Raw genomic sequence first — 19,005 nt, 5'->3', positions numbered from 1 at the left:
TGAGCCAGGTCTCTCTGATTAACACAATGAGTATCCACCAGTTCATTTTAGGCACCTGCAAAGATGACAAGTCTCTTCTGGGTGCTTCCTGCCATAGCCTTCTGTGATGATGACATCACGCTGAAATGAAGAATAAATTCACCGTCATGGGTCTCTATCTCCAAAGGGCACACATCATGTACAACACAGAGATCTACGTCTCAGGGTGCAATGGAAAAGAGTTGAGACATAAGAAAACTAGAAACTATCTAGTTTTCCTGTAACATGGAGAAATAGAATGTGCGTGTTGGCCCCCAATAACGCGGAGGACAGCTGGTGAATTACAAATGGTGGGGCACAAACATTTCACTTGATTTATTTGGATCAACAAGTGTATAGAATGTTTAAAGAAAGAAACTCCAGGAGAAGAGTGGTGGCAATAGACAGAAGTGACTCAGTCTCCCGTCTTACATGGGGAATAATGGCCATGAGGGTATAATTAACTCAACCCTTATGAGCTTGAGCCCGGTGAGCGGCCGTCGCTGGCTTTGATTTTAATTTGTGTATTGGGATGAAACTTTCCACATACTCTGTCATTAAATGTGACTTTCTTCAAGTGTGGAGAATCGGAACAAGTCATACATATCTGGAGCCTTTTTATTCTACCTCTTCTTTTTTTTTTTTTTTTTCTTTAGAAGATAGAACTTTATTCCTTCATCTTTTACAAAGTTACCAGGGATGAAGGAGATCTGCCGCAATGTGAACGCTGTATACATGTGATGAACTACACCGGAATTGATAAACATCCACATGTTTTTGCACAAGGTGGGACGTCACTGTTATGTGGAACTCTGCCACTGTGCCTTTCTTCAGGCTTTGAAGGACGAAGCACAAGAATTTTCAGGTTAAGTAGAAGGTCAAGTGGAGGAACGAATGAGGCAGCCAAACTGGAAACCACGACTCAGAGTGGCCGTAGATTAGCCAGGCCTCGCATCCCTGGAGCCTGTAAGTACACAGCGGGGTGGATGGGGGAGCATGAGGCCTTTTTCCATTGAAATGTGTCCACCTTTTCCTCTGCTTTTCCTGAATGCATCCAAGTATAACAATAAAACAACATCAGGAGACTTTTTATTCCTTCTCTTGATGTCTGCACCTATCTTGATCAATATCTACATTCGATATGATTAATAGACCTTTCTAACGATTCATGATGGGGTGCCTGGGCGGCTCAGTCGGTTAAGCATCCGCCTTTAGCTCAGGTCATGATCCCAGGGTCCAGGGATGGAGTCCCCCATCGGGCTCCCTGCTCAGTGGGACGTCTACTACTCCCTCTTCCTCTGCCTCCTCGCCCCTGCTCATGCTCTCTCTCTCTCCCTCAGAAAAATAAATAAAATCTTTTTAAAAAGTCATTCATGATAAGGCCTAATTATTCTTAATTAGAATGAAAAACGATGAAAAAAACTCACTTTTACCCTAGTTAGCTAATCTTTTTTTGTGCAACTGGCTCATCAAACAGCAACTTCCTTTGTGTGTCCTCCTGTTCCCCCCACTTGGGGTGAAGACTCAAGCCCGTCCTTCGTTTGTCATCCCTCTCAGGTAATAAGCATCCTTATGGTGGCTTTAAGTCACACACAGAGCCTCAACCGCGTAATTACAGCTTTTCCCTTCCTTTGGCTGGGGCCTGTCGCAGACTAGACTCCGAGATCCAGGAGAGGAGGGCGGGGGAAAATGCTTCTCTTTGTTCACTGCCTTCCTGCAGCTAGATGTTGTCTGTCGTCGGTGAGGAGCTCTGCCAGGAGCGGGGAGCCTGGAACGGGTGTGATAGGAAGGAGAGAGGCGCTGCCATGAATGTACTTACTCGCTAGTACTACCTGGCTTCCCTCTCTCTGGGCCTCGCAATGTCTGAAACACTCTCCTGGTCAATTTCCGAGGCCCTTTATCCAACCTGCTCCTGGACCTTGACCGACAGACCCTTTGACCTGAGCAGTGCCCTTTCCTTTGGCTGGCTGTACCCGTTCTCTTGGGGTCTGCTCCTGCCACTGTTCTTTTTACCTGTGCCCTTCACCCCAGCAAGCTGCCCTCGCAGGTAGGATCTATTTTAAATGACCTCAGGACAAAGTCACAACAGGAAGGGATCTGCTGAGGCTCTTGGGGTAGAAGGGCCCTATTTCCTTCTTCTCTGCGACCTGGCCCCTTAATCGTTCTCGGTCATGGTCCCCGGAACTAACACTGCAAGGAGTACAAAGCCAGTTTCCAGGGGTGCCTGGGTGGCTCAGTGGGTTAAGGCCTCTGCCTTGGGCTCAGGACATGATCCCAGGGTCAGGGGATCGAGCCCCACATCAGGCTCCCTGCTCTGCGGGGAGCCTGTTTCCTCTTCTCTCTCTCTCTTCCTGTCTCTCTGGCTACTTGTGATCTCTGTCTCAAATAAGTAAGTAAAATCTTAAGAAACAAAACAAAACAAAAAACAAAGCCAGTTTCCAGGGAGTCTGGCTGATGCTCCCCCAACTTTGAGCAGGTTTCCCAGCTCCTTCCAGAGAAATCTTCCTCACAAAATCCTCCCTCTCTCCTCTCCCAACGCGTTAGGCCTTTTATGTGGGTCAGTTGTCTAACCTGTTCTTGGCATCTACTTTGAAATTTCCATATGGCCTCTCGCACCACCCTTTGGAATCTGAAATCGATCGAACCTCCCTATTAAACATTTTGTCGTGTTTGTTTTCTCTTTTTCCTTTGAAGGATACTGCTTTCATTTAGAGCATTATCAGTAAAACTTTCCCCCTACCGGAGAGCCTCGCTCGGATCGGTGAGATGGCCTTCATCATCCCAGGTCCCTGGGAGGCCCCTCAGCTTTCTTTATGTCTGCTTATGGAAGCCACGTGGCTTTGGTTAGGTAACGTATGCACATAGTACAAAAATCCACTCACATTAAATTTCCTTGAGTGGCTGTAACATAATCTACTTTACCAGTTCCATATTTGTAAAGATTCAGGTTTACCCTTGTGGACTGATTTAAACAATCCACTTAAAGGGGCACCCAGGCTGGCTCATTCGCTAGAGCACGCGACTCTTGATCTTGGGGTTGTGAGTTCAAGCCCCACATTGGGCATAGAGCTTACTTTAAAAAAGTAAATAAAGGTGTTAAAAAAAAATAATCCATTTGTGTAATTGTTTGAGTGTGGGTTCTGGAACCAGACTGACTCTATTTATGTTTCAGCCAGACCACTTATTTGCTGTGTGGCCTGAAGCAGGCTACTTAACCTCTCTCTGTCTCAGTTTCTGCATCTCTAAAACGGGAGTAATACTATTTATCTTTTAATGCTGTGAAGATCAAACAAATTAAAACATGTAAAAAGCTTATAGCCATAGTCAGCACATGCTAAACACTTACTCCACATTCAAGTTTATTCTTCCGGGATAAAAGTACTCTGTCGCCTCCTGCGGTTCCTAAGCTGTATCTGGATTTAGCTAGTGTTTCTTCCATTTTGTGTTGGGGAAGGGACTCCCTGGCTTTGTGCCGTGGTTGCACTGTCTTGTATCTGCTTGTATCGAGGGTGCCTGGATGCTCTTCGTCTCATAGTTTTCACAGCTAAGTCTGGGGTCCATGACTTGTGATCTGCTTGTCTCACCAAGGTGTGGCCTGATGGTACTTCCTGCCATTCACCTTCTCTGTGGTTCCTACTGGCTACTTCTCCAGTGTTGCCCGGTTCAGGCAGTTTGCTCCATCTTCCATGCCACGGTCTTCCTATCTTGGTGATATCTCTGATGAGCTTCATGCCCTGCGGTTGTCCAGAATTTGAAACAAGTCTCTGGGTCAGCAGCCTTCTTTGTTCTCTGTGTTGGCTCGTATCTGATGAATGCACCTCTCCAAATTCTCCATCCTCTCTCGATTGGCTAAAGGTTGTCCTGCAGGATTTTCTTCCAGAAAGGAACGACTCCCTGACTTTTGGCTTGTTTGACAATATTTTGGTTGCATTTTTATTTAAACGATGATAGTTCAGTTGTGTATGAAATTCCAGGATTACACTCTTTTTTTTCTAAGGATTGCCTCACTGGTGTTTGTTTGTTTCTTTCTTTCTGCTGTTGTTGAATGTTACTATGGAGAATTCTAAAGCTCATCTGAAACTTTTCCCTTTGTAGATGAGCTGATAACTTTGGGTAAATGTTCAAAATATTCTTTTCTTTGTCACTGAAATCCAGTGACTTTCCTGAGACATATTCTTATTGACAGTTCACAATGTTTGTTTTCATTTTGCTTTTTTTTTTTTTTTTCTCAAACTTTTCTTCTGTGTTCTTTACAGGTTTTCAAGTGTTCACTATTTCTTTGTTACTCCTGCTGTGGCCCTCAGTTCTATGATGGTAAATACCTTTTCTCTCTTCTCTTAATCTTCATTTTTTTTTAGATTTTATTTATTTATTTGACACAGAGAGAGAAAGATTGAGAGAGAGAGAGACCACAAGCAAGGGGAGCAGCAGGCAGAGGAAGAAGCAGGCTCTCCACTGAGCAGGAAGCCCAACGCAGGGCTCCATTCCAGGACCCTGGGATCATGGCCTGAGCCAAAGGCAGATGCTTAAGGACTGAGCCACCCAGATGCCCCTAGGCTATGATTTCTTAAAACAGGTTGAAAAAAAGCACTAAATATAAATATAAAAAACAGGTTGCAAAAAGCACTAAATATCAGAATACTCTTAAGTGGGATCTAATTAAAGTTAAGAACTTTTCATCAAAAAGACATCATTAGAGTGGAAAAGTAAGATACAAACTGGGAGAAGATATTTGTATACATATATGGGACAAAGGACACCTATGCAAAATATACAAAGAACTCCTTCATATATTTTTAAACTTAAATTCAATTAATTAACATGTAGTGTATTACTAGTTTCAGAGGCAGAATTCAGTGATTCATCAGTTGTATATACAATCAAGGGCTCATTACATCACATGACCTCCTAAATGCTCATCACCCAATGACCCAACCCTTTCCCACCCTCCCCTCTGGCAACCCTCTATTTGTATTGTTCGTTCTTTTAATTTTAGGCATTCTGTTAGCCACATCTCATTGTGATTTTAATTTACATTTCCCTGAGGACTCAAGTTTAGAATATTTTCATGTGCTTATTTTTTGTGAAATAACCATTCAAGTCTTTACCCATTTTCTATTGGATTGTCTGTCTTTTCCATGAAGGCTCCATGCCCAGTGTGGGACTTGAATTCATGACCCTGGGATCAAGAGTAGCATGCTCTACATGCTCTACTGACTTAGCCAGCCAGGCACCCCACTAACTCATGTTTAAACTTGAGTTGTCAGGGCACCTTGCCTTCAGCTCCAGTCATGGTCCAGGGTACTGGGGTGGAACCCCACATGAGGGTCCCTGCTCAGCAGGAAGCCTGCTTCTCCCTCTCCCACCCCCCATGCTTGTGTTCCCTCTCTTGCTGGATCTCTCTCTCTCTCACTGTCAAATACACAAATAAAAATCATAATAAAATAAAATAAACTTCAATTGTCTTGTCATTTTCTCCTTGACCCCCTGTATCTCTGCTTTAAGTGCTTGTTATATACAAGTTATTATTATTATTATTTTAGAAGTTAGTTTTTCTTTAGTCCCTAGAGATAATGGAAATTTTTTTGGTCATAATTTTCATTGTCTTTGTGGCAAGACCTTTCTGCTATAGTTCTTTATCTGCCAATAATTTTCCCTATTGATTTCATCCTTTTTTGTTGTATTTTTGTAAAGATTTGTGCTGTATCTCTTTTGATTATTTCCTACCTGAAGTAAGGGCACTTTTTCCAGCAGGGCCAACACATTATACATCTCCGAAGGACGATCTCCACATTGTGTTCTTTTCTGGGGGTGCCGTTCCCACAAAATGCAATATGAATGATGTCTCTTGGAGACCCTACTGCTTAGACTACCTATGTGCTGAAATACTTGTGGGGAAGGGACCAAAGCAGAGTGCTGAATCTTTCCGTGTGTCCCAAGAGTCTAAGCAGGGTTGGTATGTGTGCTTGTATGAGCTGGCTTAGCCTTTCTTTCTCTTCAGAGGAAAAACTTAGCAATGGGAGGGCAGCTTATTACTGACAGCTCTTCCTCAAACTTGCAGCACCATGCTAAGATGGTGGCTCTACAACCTTCTTCTTTGTCTGCTCCCTTACCCCTCTGTAGTCTTAAATGGAGTCCAAAAAAACCTTCAGCATACGGCCTGTACCAAGTCTGGTTCTAAGCGAGGTACTACTGGTTTTGCACTTCGGGAATCCACTTGTGTTTGAGCATTCTGGGTTCTGCCAGCTCTGCAGTATGCAATCTCTCTACCGGATCTCCTTTCTTACTTGGGTTGGACTGTCAACCATAGAAAATAGCCTTCATTCATATATGTTAAGTTTTAGGGTAGAAGCGACTTGGCCATTCTGTTAATGATTAAGTTCCTTATTCTCCTTCTTGTTTTCAGATGATTAAAAATATTTTGCTTTCATAAACAATACTGCAATCGCACATAGCTCAGTTTGTGTATATATATAAGTGTATCAGTAGAATAAATCCCTAAGATTGCAGTACTGTCTAAAAGAATATGTGCACTTATCATTTGAACAGATATCACCAAATTGGCCTCCCTAGATGTACTGATTTATATTCCCATCAGTAAGCATGCCCATTTCTCCAGACCCTTGTCAACACCAGGGACTTGTGTACATTTTGGTCTTTGCCATACTAAGAGGTGAAAAATGGAGTTTTAGTATACTTTGAAATTAAATCTTTGCATTTCAGATGTTTAAAAGGTGTTTGTCTTAGTGTTTCCTTTGTACCTCCCTTTTTATAAACTGTGTATCCATGGGAGGCGCCTGGGTGGCTCAGTGGGTTAAGCCGCTGCCTTCGGCTCGGGTCATGATCTCGGGGTCCTGGGATCGAGTCCCACATCAGGCTCTCTGCTCAGTGGGGAGCCTGCTTCCTCCTCTCTCTCTCTCTCTGCCTGCCTCTCTGCCTACTTGTGATCTCTCTCTGTCAAATAAATAAATAAAATCTTAAAAAAAAAAAAACAACAACTGTGTATCCATATCATTGGCCCATTTTCCTTTTGGGTGTTGGTCTTATTGATTTATAGGTCCTCTTTATACTGAGGAAATAAACCTTTGTGATATGCTGTGCAAATATTTTTCCCAGTTTGTCATTTGTCTTTTGATTTTGCTTACAGCAATTATTGCTTTATTGATTATTTTTATTCATGATGTAGCGGTTATAGACTCTTCTTTAATTTTTTTTTTAATATCCTGAGGAATTACTGTAATTCCTCACTGCAATACAAGGTGAGTCGCTTTGTGGTTACCACTCATGGTGAAACAGGGCTCAGAATGAATTCCTCTACATCATGCAATATGGCTTAAGGATCCAATTTTGTTGGCAGAAACTATAAGCCAGGGGTCCTCAAGAAGAGAAAAGGTGACTAATCCTCATCTTCTCATCATCCCATGGAGAGACACACCAGAATCTAGGTAATCAGCTGAATGCAGAGTAGGTTTGAGTTTCAACGAAAGGGTGCCCTCTCCTCCCGCATTACTCTTTGTTCTTATAGGGCAAGCATAAAAACATTATGTCTGGGCGTAATTAGATACTGGGCACCAAGTATTTAGGAGTATGACTGTTTGTAGGAATTACATAGGAAAGTCAGCTCCCCAAAACTTGGGATCTTTGCAGCTAGTAGGAAGTTGTGCAATAAAAATCAAGGAGGGTAAAATACACAGATTTCCTAATCTTTCATAGCTAAGGGGTCAAAAGATTTCATTTAAAGCTGACAAATCAGATAAAGAGGCATAACACACTAATTAGTACAAAGGAAAACCCTAAGACTGATACTATAATCAACTAAAATTGGGTCAAGTGCTTGGTATCAACTATAAAATCCATAGTAACTACTTTAGGCGGAAAGGGAGTTATTAGCTCATATAAGCATTGGAAAGGCTGGAAGAACAGGCTATAGGCTGAACTTCTGGAACAACTCTCAGAACCATACTGCAGAACCAGCCTGGCAAGAAAGCTGCTGCCATTACCAGCATCAGCTAGGCCCAGGAAGACACTTGCTCAAAACCAGGAGCCGCTGCTTCCAACCTGCAAAAGATCTTCTCTGCACAGGATGTTCTTCCCCAGATAGTGGCATGCCTCCCTCCCCGGGCTAGTGCCTTCTACGTCTCTGCCTCAAGGTTGCAGACTAAATTTGGTTCTAGACCTCTAGAACCTAAAGAAGGGCCTTCGGCTTAGAGGCTCCGTGTAAATCTGTCAGTGTTCTCAACCATTTCACCTGCCAGCCTCAGCTTCCACATTCTCCTTTTGAAGCAACCGCATGATTTCTTACCCCAGGATCTAGGAGAACCATTTTCTGAGGGGAAAGATTGAGAGCCACCAAAATGTGTACAGAATAAACATGTAGCAAGTACAGATTCCTTCTCAGAATCAAAAGGGAGATTTTTTTAAATTAATGAATTTTTTTTAAAGATTTTATTTATTTATTTGACAGAAGGAGAGAGATCAAAGTAGGCAGAGAGAGAGGCAGAGAGAGAGGAAGGGAAACAGGCTCCCCGCCAAGCAGAGAGCCTGATGTGGTGCTCGATCCCAGGACCCTGAGATCATGACCTGAGCCGAAGGCAGAGGCCTAACCCACTGAGCCACCCAGGTGCCCCAAAAGGGAGATATTAAGAGGATCTCGTGCTAGGGGTGCCTAGGTTAAAGCCTCTGCCTTCAGCTCAGGTCATGATCTTAGGGTCCTGGAATCGAGCACCTGCATCAGGCTCTCTGCTCAACAAGGAGCCTGCTTCCCTTCCTCTCCCTGCCTACCTGTGATCTGTCAAATAAATAAATAAAAAATCTTAAAAAAAAAAAAAAAAGAGGATCTCATGCTACATTCTTCCCAACTTATAATTTGTCTTTTAGGGAATGAATATGATTTGAAGGCTGGTGTCCATCGGTAGGCATTTAAAATGATTTCTTATTTAATTGATTAAAATCCTCTCTCTCTCTCTCTCTCTTTTTTTTTTTTTGACATATGAGACAGCCTTTGATACCAGTCAAGTCAAAAGCTGGGTCCCCAGTTCAGAGCTCCTGTCATTCCCTCTTATACAGACTCACTGGTGTGTTCTCTTCCAAGTCTGCACGCCACATCCATACACTCTATGGGGAGATTATTTTTAGTCATCAAATTCCTTAACATGTTGGTGATGAATTTCTGTTGGAGGTTTTTTTTTTTTTTTTTGCATTTAAAAAATCAAATCACAGCATGAATTTCATCTGGGAACAACATGTCTAGGAAATTAATTATTTCAAACCCAAGGGCATAACCGACCACAGCTAAAATGGATCTAGTTTATGGTTCTGCCATATTTGCTCATGAAGTATTGAACTCCCAACAGAATTGCTGTGCTCCATGCTGGGCACTAGTCAGAAGCTTGTGACTGTCTTCTGGTATGACTTGGTTATTTGGGACCTGAAGTTTGAGGAAGTTTGTAATGTCCAGAAATGGAGAACAAGGGGCTAGGTAAAATGATCAATTTCAAGGGATTATGAGACCATGAAATGCAGATGTAAGAAAACAGACCCACAGGGATATTTTGAAAAATATCGCTGCTACCTGTAGTAATGTGGATTATGGTAATGATAGGAAATTAGATTGTAAGATCCTTTAAGGAAAGGGAGGATCTCATCCTTAGTCCTTACCTGCTTGGTACAGATGACCTGATGATGAAAGGAAATAAAACCTTGACCTCATGAAGAAAAAAAAGCAATGTCTTCTCTTGGGTGCCCTTCAACAAATAATCATTGACTGAGGGCCGGGAAGGATAATTATACGCCTCAAGCAGTAATTCGGCTAAACTTTGCATCTGAGCTTGTGCACATAGAAGTGGGTAAGGTAGGCTTCCTCAGAAAGGCATTTTCTCCATGGAGAAAGCCTTAGAACTGAACTGGAAGACTTGGATCTTGTACTATATCTTTGAAACTTAGTCTATTCTGTATAAATCATTTATGAACATATAATAGGCGTGTGGACTACTGCATTCATTCGGCAGAGCAATCCAGCTTTATCAAGAGAATTTGATTGAGAGTCATTGTTATGACCCTGTAATCCCCCAGAGGAGCTCACCACAGCCTATAAGGGCATCTTTAGGAAGATGTTCATTATATGGAGAGAGTGTGCAGCAGCCTAGTTTCCATCTCTAGGGGGATGGGTTAGTAAAGTATGAAGAATCTTTATCATAAAATACTCTGCAGCAATTGGAAATGATGAATTAGAGATATACAGAGCAATATGGATAGACCTTTAAAAATAGTCTTGAGTAAATAAATAAGACAGATCATAGAACGATTTCATGTCCACTAATTAAAATCACATTTGTGGAAAACAACCCACCCATTTATCAAAGGTACCTACCCATCAGAGGACATATTCCAAACATAATAGAAAGGATACCTACAGAGCAGGGATTGGAAAAATAATATAAGAGAGGGGCCTTATCCAAAACCAGTGCTGAGAATATGGCCTAATCTTCTCTAGCCGAATGAGAAATGTAGCAAAAATCGCCATTCTCCATCCCCATAATTGGAATTCTTCCACTCACCCAGCCCACTGTCATGGGATTTTTTTTTTCAAATTGTTCTTTAGGCACGCATGGCTTTTTCTATATGCTGTTCAGTGATAACCATTGATAATGCGTAGAGTTCATGTAGGGTTTGCAAATATTCTTCTGTTTCTTAAACTTTTGTAGTCAAATTAAGAATTAGATGTGAGTAGAAAATAATGAGTTTTTAAATGTGATCCAAAGAAGTGTTATTTCCTACAACACAGTCATAGATTCCAGCAGTTCTGCCAATGCTTGAAACAGTTTCGGAACCTCGTGTGTGTGTGTGTGTGTGTGTGTGTGTGTGTGTGTTTGCGCATGCGCACACACGTGCACACGTGCGTACACACGTGCACACATGCACATTTAAGGATCAGCTAAACCTTACCTGGTTTTAAAACCTAGCCTCACTTACCTGTCCAGTGCCCACCTCTTCAGTCTCATCTCATTCCAGTCTCCCCATCTGGTTCACAGGATTCTGGGCACAACCTGCCTTCTTTTCCTCTCTGCATCACATAAAATTCATCCTTGCTAGGGGACTTTGCAATAGCTATTCCCTTTGTCTGAGATGCTTGTCCTTCTGATCTTCCTTCTCAAGATGGCTCCTTCTTAAATGTTCCATCCTCATAAGGCTGTTTCTGATTCTCCAGGTAAGAGTCACCGAATAACTTGCTTTTCCACCATCTTGCTTTAATTCTTCCCGTTGCTACCACAATCAGATTTCTCATTCCTTGTTGACCGTATCCCCACCTTGAATAAGAGGTGCTTATTCTCAACACCCAGAAAGGTTCCTGCCACATAGTGGGTGCTCAGAAATGTTTGTGCAATAAACTGAAGAGTACCATGAACTCCGATCTTTGTACGCAAGGTCCAAAAGTCAAGCAACCTGAATCCAAGAGGTTATCGTAGATTCTTTCTCCCTTGTTAATTTATTATAATTTATTGTTTATTCTTTTATTATATCACTTCACACTTTACCATGTATCACGTATGTCTATGTCTATCTTTAAATGCATCTATTTCTCTTACTAAGTGGTGGGATCCTGAAAAGAATGAACTCTGTTTTTAATTTTTATATCCCATGGAGGACTTAACACCAAACTTTGATATTCCAAGTACTAGAAACATATTTTTATCACGTTGAACTGAGTCTGAACACTATGAGTGTGTGTGTGTGTGTGTGTGTGTGTGTGTGTGACAGAGAGAGAGAAAGAGAACAATTGTGTGGGCCTATTTGGGTACATTTTGTGCCAGTGATTTTTAGACTCATTTTGAGTGTCTACTTACATTTAGAAAGTGCAAATTTGGACAGAGATCAAATTTCTGGGCCATGTTGTCATAACGGCCTGAATTCTGTAGGACATAAAACAAAATGGAAAATGGACAAATGGAAATAAATTCATCTACCTAAGATGGTAATACCCAATTTAAACCAGACTGGGCTCCTTTCTATATAAAAGCAATGGCAGAAGGTAGTTAAAATGGGGATAAGACCACAAAAACCGGGGTTAACCTGGTAACCAGAGTAGGCGGAACATATGGGCAAGGGACGACCCGAGGACGGAGCTTGGTGCCCCCCTCATTTTTCCCTGCCGTGACTAGCACGGTGCATAGCACATAGGAGATACTTAACACAAGTTTGTTAAATGGTGGATTAAATGAAAAATGGATCAATGAAAAGTAATGACTTTTTTTGTATGACTCATAAGTTGGCTCAGAAGCCACTGGCTCCGGAGACTCAAAAGAAAGGGTTCCAAAAATGTGGCATCATTGACCTAAGTGTGAGATCTCTCTAGAACACATATTTAGCTGTAGAAGTGGCGTTGCTATCCATCAAGTCACCATCTTCCAGTCTCTCAGGCTAGAAACTTTAGAAGCTTACATGAGTCACCCACTTTACTTGTCTAACACGCCTAAGCAGTCATTAATTCCTGCCAGATTATTGCTAATTTCTTTTTTTTTTAAGGTTTTATTTTTTTATTTTTTTATTTGAGAAAGAGAGAGAGAGAGCACAAGCAGGGAGTGGGGGGAGCTGATAGAGAAGGAGAGACAGGCTCCCTGCTGAGCAGGGTGCCCAAAGCAGGGCTCGATCCCAGGACCCTGACCTGAGCTGAAGGCAGATGCTTCACTGGCTGAACCATCCAGGCACACCTTGTTACATAATTTCCAGACAACAGCCTCTTGATCGGGATCTGGCCTCCAGTATCACTCCCCTTTACAACCCTCCCGCAACTCCCCGAAATTACCCTTCTGTAACTGGTGTGTGAAACCAGCAGGAGCTGGGAGGATTCAAGCAGAAAGCAACTTTGGTTGACCTTATGACTGGCCCTTTAAATTGCTCTCTCCAGTCTTTCTTCCCTACCCATGATTGTCTGCTTCCTTTCAAGTATTGAAAAGTTCTGTGCAATGTCATTTCAAAACTTCAGTTTCTCATCCAAATTAGAGTTCTCCCTCCCCCTCGTGTGGGCCACCGCCAGTCTTCAACCAGGGTTCACGGACATTTCTATTCTCTTTGTTTCACCTCCTCTTGCACTAGCCGGGTCCAGGAGAGAGAGGGAATTAGAGAAGAAGGGGCAAGGTGTTCAGTGGCCCTTGCAGTGGTCATCACATGGGTATTTCCGTAGTGGGATGCCTTGGGAGAGTTGTTGAGAGACCCCTCCACCCCGGGGATAGCCTACCATAGCCTTGCTTGGATGATACCCACCTCAGCTAGATTCTTGAAATTCCCCCCTATCATCTGGATCCCAGCAGAACACCCCACATGGTGTGTTGTAATGTTGGAATCATCCAGAAGGGTCTCGTTGAAGAGGTAAGATAATGAGTCCAGCTCTCTTCTTCATGTCCTAATGGCATAAACTTTTCTATTGTTTCTTTAAGTGCAGCTTATTCCCTCTGGGACCCATTGGCTTTGCTCGGCTGCCCGAGGTGCCACCAGCCAGCCCTTCATTAAAGATTTTTTTCTCCCCCAGTGGAATGAGAAGGCAGCCTAATGAGAAGGCAGCCTCTCTAGGTCCCTTCTCTTAGCCTTCTCTGCAAAGCCTGGGTGTGTGTGAAGGTCTAACTGAGGCAGAACAAGCTCGAGGTCCGTCTCTACAAGTCCTGCCCAGACAGTCTTGTATCTCGCTTACAATGTGTGTGAGTGTGTGTGCGTGTGTGTGTGTGTGTGTGTGTGTGTGCGGGAGGGGGGCATAGACCCATTGTTCTCCGCTTTGGAGCCCCAGCCAAAGCCCTGAGAAAGGAAGAGACCTATTGTAACATGCTGTTACATTCCTTTAAAAACATCAGAAACTGTTTTGTTTTGTTTTAATTAACTGTTCTAAGCTTACAATGCCTGAGTTTGAAGTCCCAGAAAAGACATTTTAGCAAGCTAAGAAAGGGATCACTGAAACCCCATCATTTTGTAAGTGAGAAGGCAAAGTGCAGGAAAGTTGACTGGCTTATGGAAGACCACACTGCTGGTAATGACCAGGTCTTGAACCCAGACCTTTGGCCTCTAAATGTCATGCCCTTGAGATTTGGCACATTATCCTATTTAATGTGCTTCTCCTTAAAGGGGACCAGAGCCATTTATACCTAAAATAATGCTACCTCCCAGGATCAAGTGAAAATCATACATACTTTTAATGGGTTTCATTTTTTTAAGATTTTATTTATTTATTTGAGAGAGAGTGAGGAGAACATGAGAGGGGAGTAGGTCAGAGGGAGAAACAGATTTCCTGCAGAGCTGGGAGCCCAATGTGGGACTCGATCCCGGGACTCCAGGATCATGACCAGAGCCGAAGGCAGTCGCTTAACCAACTGAGCCACCCAAGCGCCCAACTTTTAATGATTTTCAAAGCCGATAAAATGGATGCTGTATTTATGGATGATTTTAATCTTTTGGCTTGCTTGTATTTTCTTAAATTTTCTGAGGTGATCACATATTTCTTTTCCTGTAAAAAAACATATACAATTATTGTTTTTTAAGTATTGGTCTTTATTGTAGGAAGTAAATGCATATGAATAAACACAAAATTACATTTATACCCTTTTTGGTAAGTCCATTTCAGTAGAAGAATGAGACCTGAATTACAGTCCTGGAGCTACTTAACTGTGCAACCTCGAGTTAGTCACTTGACCTCTTTGGGAAATATTTCCTCAAATGTAATGAACGTGTGGAGCCTGGGCTATGTAAAAATCTAAGATATTTTCTGATTCTAAAAAGTAAAAATTCTATCTTAAAAGCCTTGTGAGAAGTGATTATGAAAATTCATTTGAAAAGTCTCAAAATATAAAGTTCTATGTAACTGTGGGGCAATAATGGTGGATTTCTCACCATTCTCTAACATGGACCTTCCAATCAAGTGAGATCAGCCTTGTCGATTCATCTAGCAAGGCACTCTGCTTCCGTGTTTACCCTCAAGTGCCTCACTTACCCCCAGTCCAGCCTCCTCTGTGAATTCTCTCAGACGACCCCAGCCCTCACTGCTGTCCCTTCTAGTACCTACAGACTCAGCCTGGCACTGCCCCATTGTGCTTAACATCCGATGGTCTTTGTTGAACGTTGTGATTTCCTGTGTATTAGGCTTTCTTCTCCAGTGTGTCACCTATAGACGGCAGCCATATTTGCTGTCCCCTGTTTCCTCAGCTGTTGTCCTCACAGGGAACCTTCCACTTACTAGTAGAGGTGTCTGTTAGGAGGAGGAAGATTTGAAAGGTCCATTTAGAGATTCAAGATCGGTGGGGTTCCCAGCTGTCCTTGGGTCAAGGGGTGCCCCAAACTGCGAATCAGGTCTAGAAGAAAATGCAACCGATCCCTTTTCTTCCAGCTCCCTTTGGTTCTTTCCTCTCCCTGGCCCTGGGTGGCAGGCTCTGGGTTGTGTTCTGTTGCTGTCACTTCCTTGAATTGGACCCACGGTTTTGATCTCTTCTGGAAAAGGGATCATGGGTCTCTGCTTACACTGCTGGCTCCAGGTGACCTTCCTCAGGCCAGGCCAAGGGAGTAGAGTTGGCCAGGCCATTACACTATCTGGGGTATGCTCTAAGCCTCTTGGCTGAGGAGGACAAAACATTCACAGTCGGTTCTGCTGAATTTTATTCTGTCCCAGGACCTGGGGAGGAAGGAGGAAGAGCCACCTCTCTCCCTTGCCTCTCCTAGGGTTGCCCTTCTGCCCTCCCCACCACCTCCTCTCCCCTGGTTGCCTCCCCTTCCTCCTCCCTCTGACCAGCTCTCTGACAATTGCCTTTTCTTGGTGGGCAGGGGGAGGCTACCCTTCTGCATCAAGAGGGGAACTAGGTGGTTTCTACACGTGTTTCTCATTGTAAGAGCGACACTTGGTTGTCCCTCTAAGTTGGGGAAACAGAACAGTTGGCTCAGGCAGCACCTCAGAAGCTGCTCACCTCCTGTCAGAACTTGGGTCACACCCTGAGCCTCAGCGCTGGCCCCGGAGGTGAGACGTCAGGGGCAGAAGTCCAAGCCCTCCAAAGTAGGCCACACACGCCATTCCGCACAATCCCGGGCTCTCTGATAAGCCCTTCCGCGCACACTGCCTCAAGTCACACATCCAAAGTGAAATGTGGGTGTTTTAATCACTGAAGAGAATCCTTAATACCGCTCCTTCAGCACATAGTTGCCTCTCTCGCGCCAGGAACGGCAGGGAGCCTATTGCTTCCCGTCCTGAACTGGTTCCAGAAGCGTTAGGTGATGCTCAGTACAATTTTCCGTTGTTATCATATGAGGCCCTTGGAGACGCTTCTCAATTCTAGCAATTAGCCACACAGGGGTCAACCAAGTGTTCTCAGCTCTAATTAACAGCTGTGTTGAATCTGGGACACATGCAATTCCTCTGGGGATCCGCTCTTCAAACAGAAACAAAACCAGAATATCAAGCTCTTTCCTCCTTATCGGAGGCTGTGAAGTCTGGAAATTGCTGCTAAGGGTACTCCTAATAAAAATTCTGGGAAGCCGAGTGGATGTATAAATTTAAAGGTAAAAATATCATCTCAGCTCTACCACAGAATGATCCAGTGGGGCTCCTGAGGCTCCAGGGAATGCTAGGGGAATTAGGTGTCTCCCACATGCTCGCCCAGAGCCCAGCTACACCCAGCAGGCTACATGATATCATCGCCCCATGAATCAAAGGCTCGCTCTCTGGCTTCAGAAGGAAAAGGAACAGGAACAGGATACTTTGTGTTGGGACTTCTGCCCCAAGTGGGAGCTATGCTGATGCCTGCTCAAGTTGTCTCTGGGTATGCTGGCTTCCTGCCCTGCCTGACAGCTGCAGGAGCTCTGTAAGAAATCTGAGGGAGAATTTCCTTTGCAGCCATGACTGAGAACTCGGGATCAAGAGCTTTGCAGACAGAAAAGACATTACCCTTCAAATATCCCAAGTCATCTAGGAGGGTCAAGAAGCAGCCGGCAGAGAGCAGGACAGCTGGCCGTCCAGCCCTGGATGGAGAAAATGTATTCCACTGGGAACCAGCCAGTTGGATTTTTCCTAACTGAGAGCAAATGCACAGAGGCATTTAAAAACGAGTATATTTTTATATTGTGATATTTCAAGTGGATAAAAATATAGAGAACCATACCTATGGCCCCAAATAGTAAACATTAACTTTGTGCCATAGTTACGCCCCATCTCCTGCTAAATAATCTGTGTGTGTACATTTGAACCTCCCCCTGCTCTCCCTGGCCCCAGATCCCATTAGCGTCTTGAGGTTGGTATGTATCTTCCTGTGTTTCCATGGGGTTTTATATTCTCACTAAATACGCATGTACCCATAAGCGACAATATTCCTGTTTTTCAAACGTAGATAAGTGGTATCATTCTGTGCCCCTCATTTAGCAACATGTTATTTCTCTCAACATGCTCCAAAATCATCCACATTAACACATAAAATCTAGCTCATTTATTTTGACTTCAAAGAGGTGTTTTATTATATGACTATATCAAAATGTATTTATCCATTCCCTGACTGATAATTACTAAGTAATTTATTTTTTTGAAATCACGAACACTGCTGTATAAATAGACTTGTGTGTATCTCTTGGGGAACATAAAGGAGCTTTTTTTTTTTTTTCTTTCTTTTTTCTTTAGGGTGGCGGTTTTGCTCTCAGGATCCTTTAAACTGTTAAAATTATTAAGGACCCCAAATAGCTTTTGTCTGTATGGATTATATCTATTGATGTTTATGGCGTTTGAAATTAAAACTGAGAAAATTTTTTAAATGTTTATTTACTAGCTCATAGAAAAATAACAATAATAATGTCTTTGTTTTTGCATTTTTGCAAATCTTAATATTTGGCTTAATAGAAGTCAGCTGGACCTTTTTATCTGCTTCTGCATTCAATCTGTTGCAATATGGTGTCTTGGTTAAAGTATATGAAGGCCACAGGTCTCCCACAGTTATGTAGCTGGAAAAGGGAGGAGAATTTTAATAACCTTCTTAGATAATTTTGGATATTCCTCATCAAAGATACTAAATCAGAAGTCTACAGGTAATAGTTTCTTAAAGGTTAGCTGCAAATGGGGGATGTGAAATTGTATTAATGTGTTTCTCATGCTTTGTTACACTAACACCCATTGATCTTTCCTGGGCATTGGGGAGACATTGGTTCACTGAGTTATACACGCCTTACAACCGACCGTCAATAGATTTTATTATACAGCACCAAAAAAACCCCACATTTATGTATCTCACCACCTATTTAATCATAAGGTTTTTTAAAATTGGGAAACCATCAAGGTCATGGTAGTGGACACAAATTTTCCAAAATTCTAACTTTGCTTGAAAGCTCAAAATTTATCACTGGCAACCGATGCAGTCAGTTGCTTTCCTTGAAGTGACAGGCTCACTTTGTTCATTTATGAGAAAACGCCTGCCAAAATCCCAAATCTAAATAACCATAGTTTTGTAGTTTTTCTTTCAAGTAGAAAGGGTGTTCTATGAAAAAAGCAGCCAGTTCGGCTCGTAGAGCGAAAAACAAAACAAAACAAAACTATTCCTTGAGAGAACCATCATACTTTCGTGGGCAGAAGGGTTTTATGTGTATTTTCCATTTCATTACACAGAGTATTAATATTAAAAAGACATGTACTTCAGAGATGAGATTTAATAAAATTTATTAATAATTTTTACTGTTTCATCGATGAAAGTACAACTAAGTACAGACGACGACAAGGACATCTGGGTGGCTCAGTCAGTTAAGTGTCTGCCTTCGGCTCAGGTCATGATCCCAGGGTCCCGGAATGGAGCTGGCATGGGGCTCCCTGCTTAGTGGGGAGCCTGCCTCTCTTCCAGCTTGTGCTCCACCACCCCCTCTGACAAATAAATAAAATCTTTTTTAAAAATTACAAGGCATACTGAAAGACAAAGAAAACAGTTTGGAGAGACAGAGTGAGCATCACAACCAATTTCGGATACGGCAGAGATGCTGAGATGATCAGAATGA

The sequence above is a fragment of the Mustela lutreola genome, chromosome 9, assembly GCF_030435805.1.
Source record: "Mustela lutreola isolate mMusLut2 chromosome 9, mMusLut2.pri, whole genome shotgun sequence".
Classification (NCBI taxonomy): Eukaryota; Metazoa; Chordata; class Mammalia; order Carnivora; family Mustelidae; genus Mustela; species Mustela lutreola.
Note: the sequence above shows the minus strand (reverse complement) of the source record.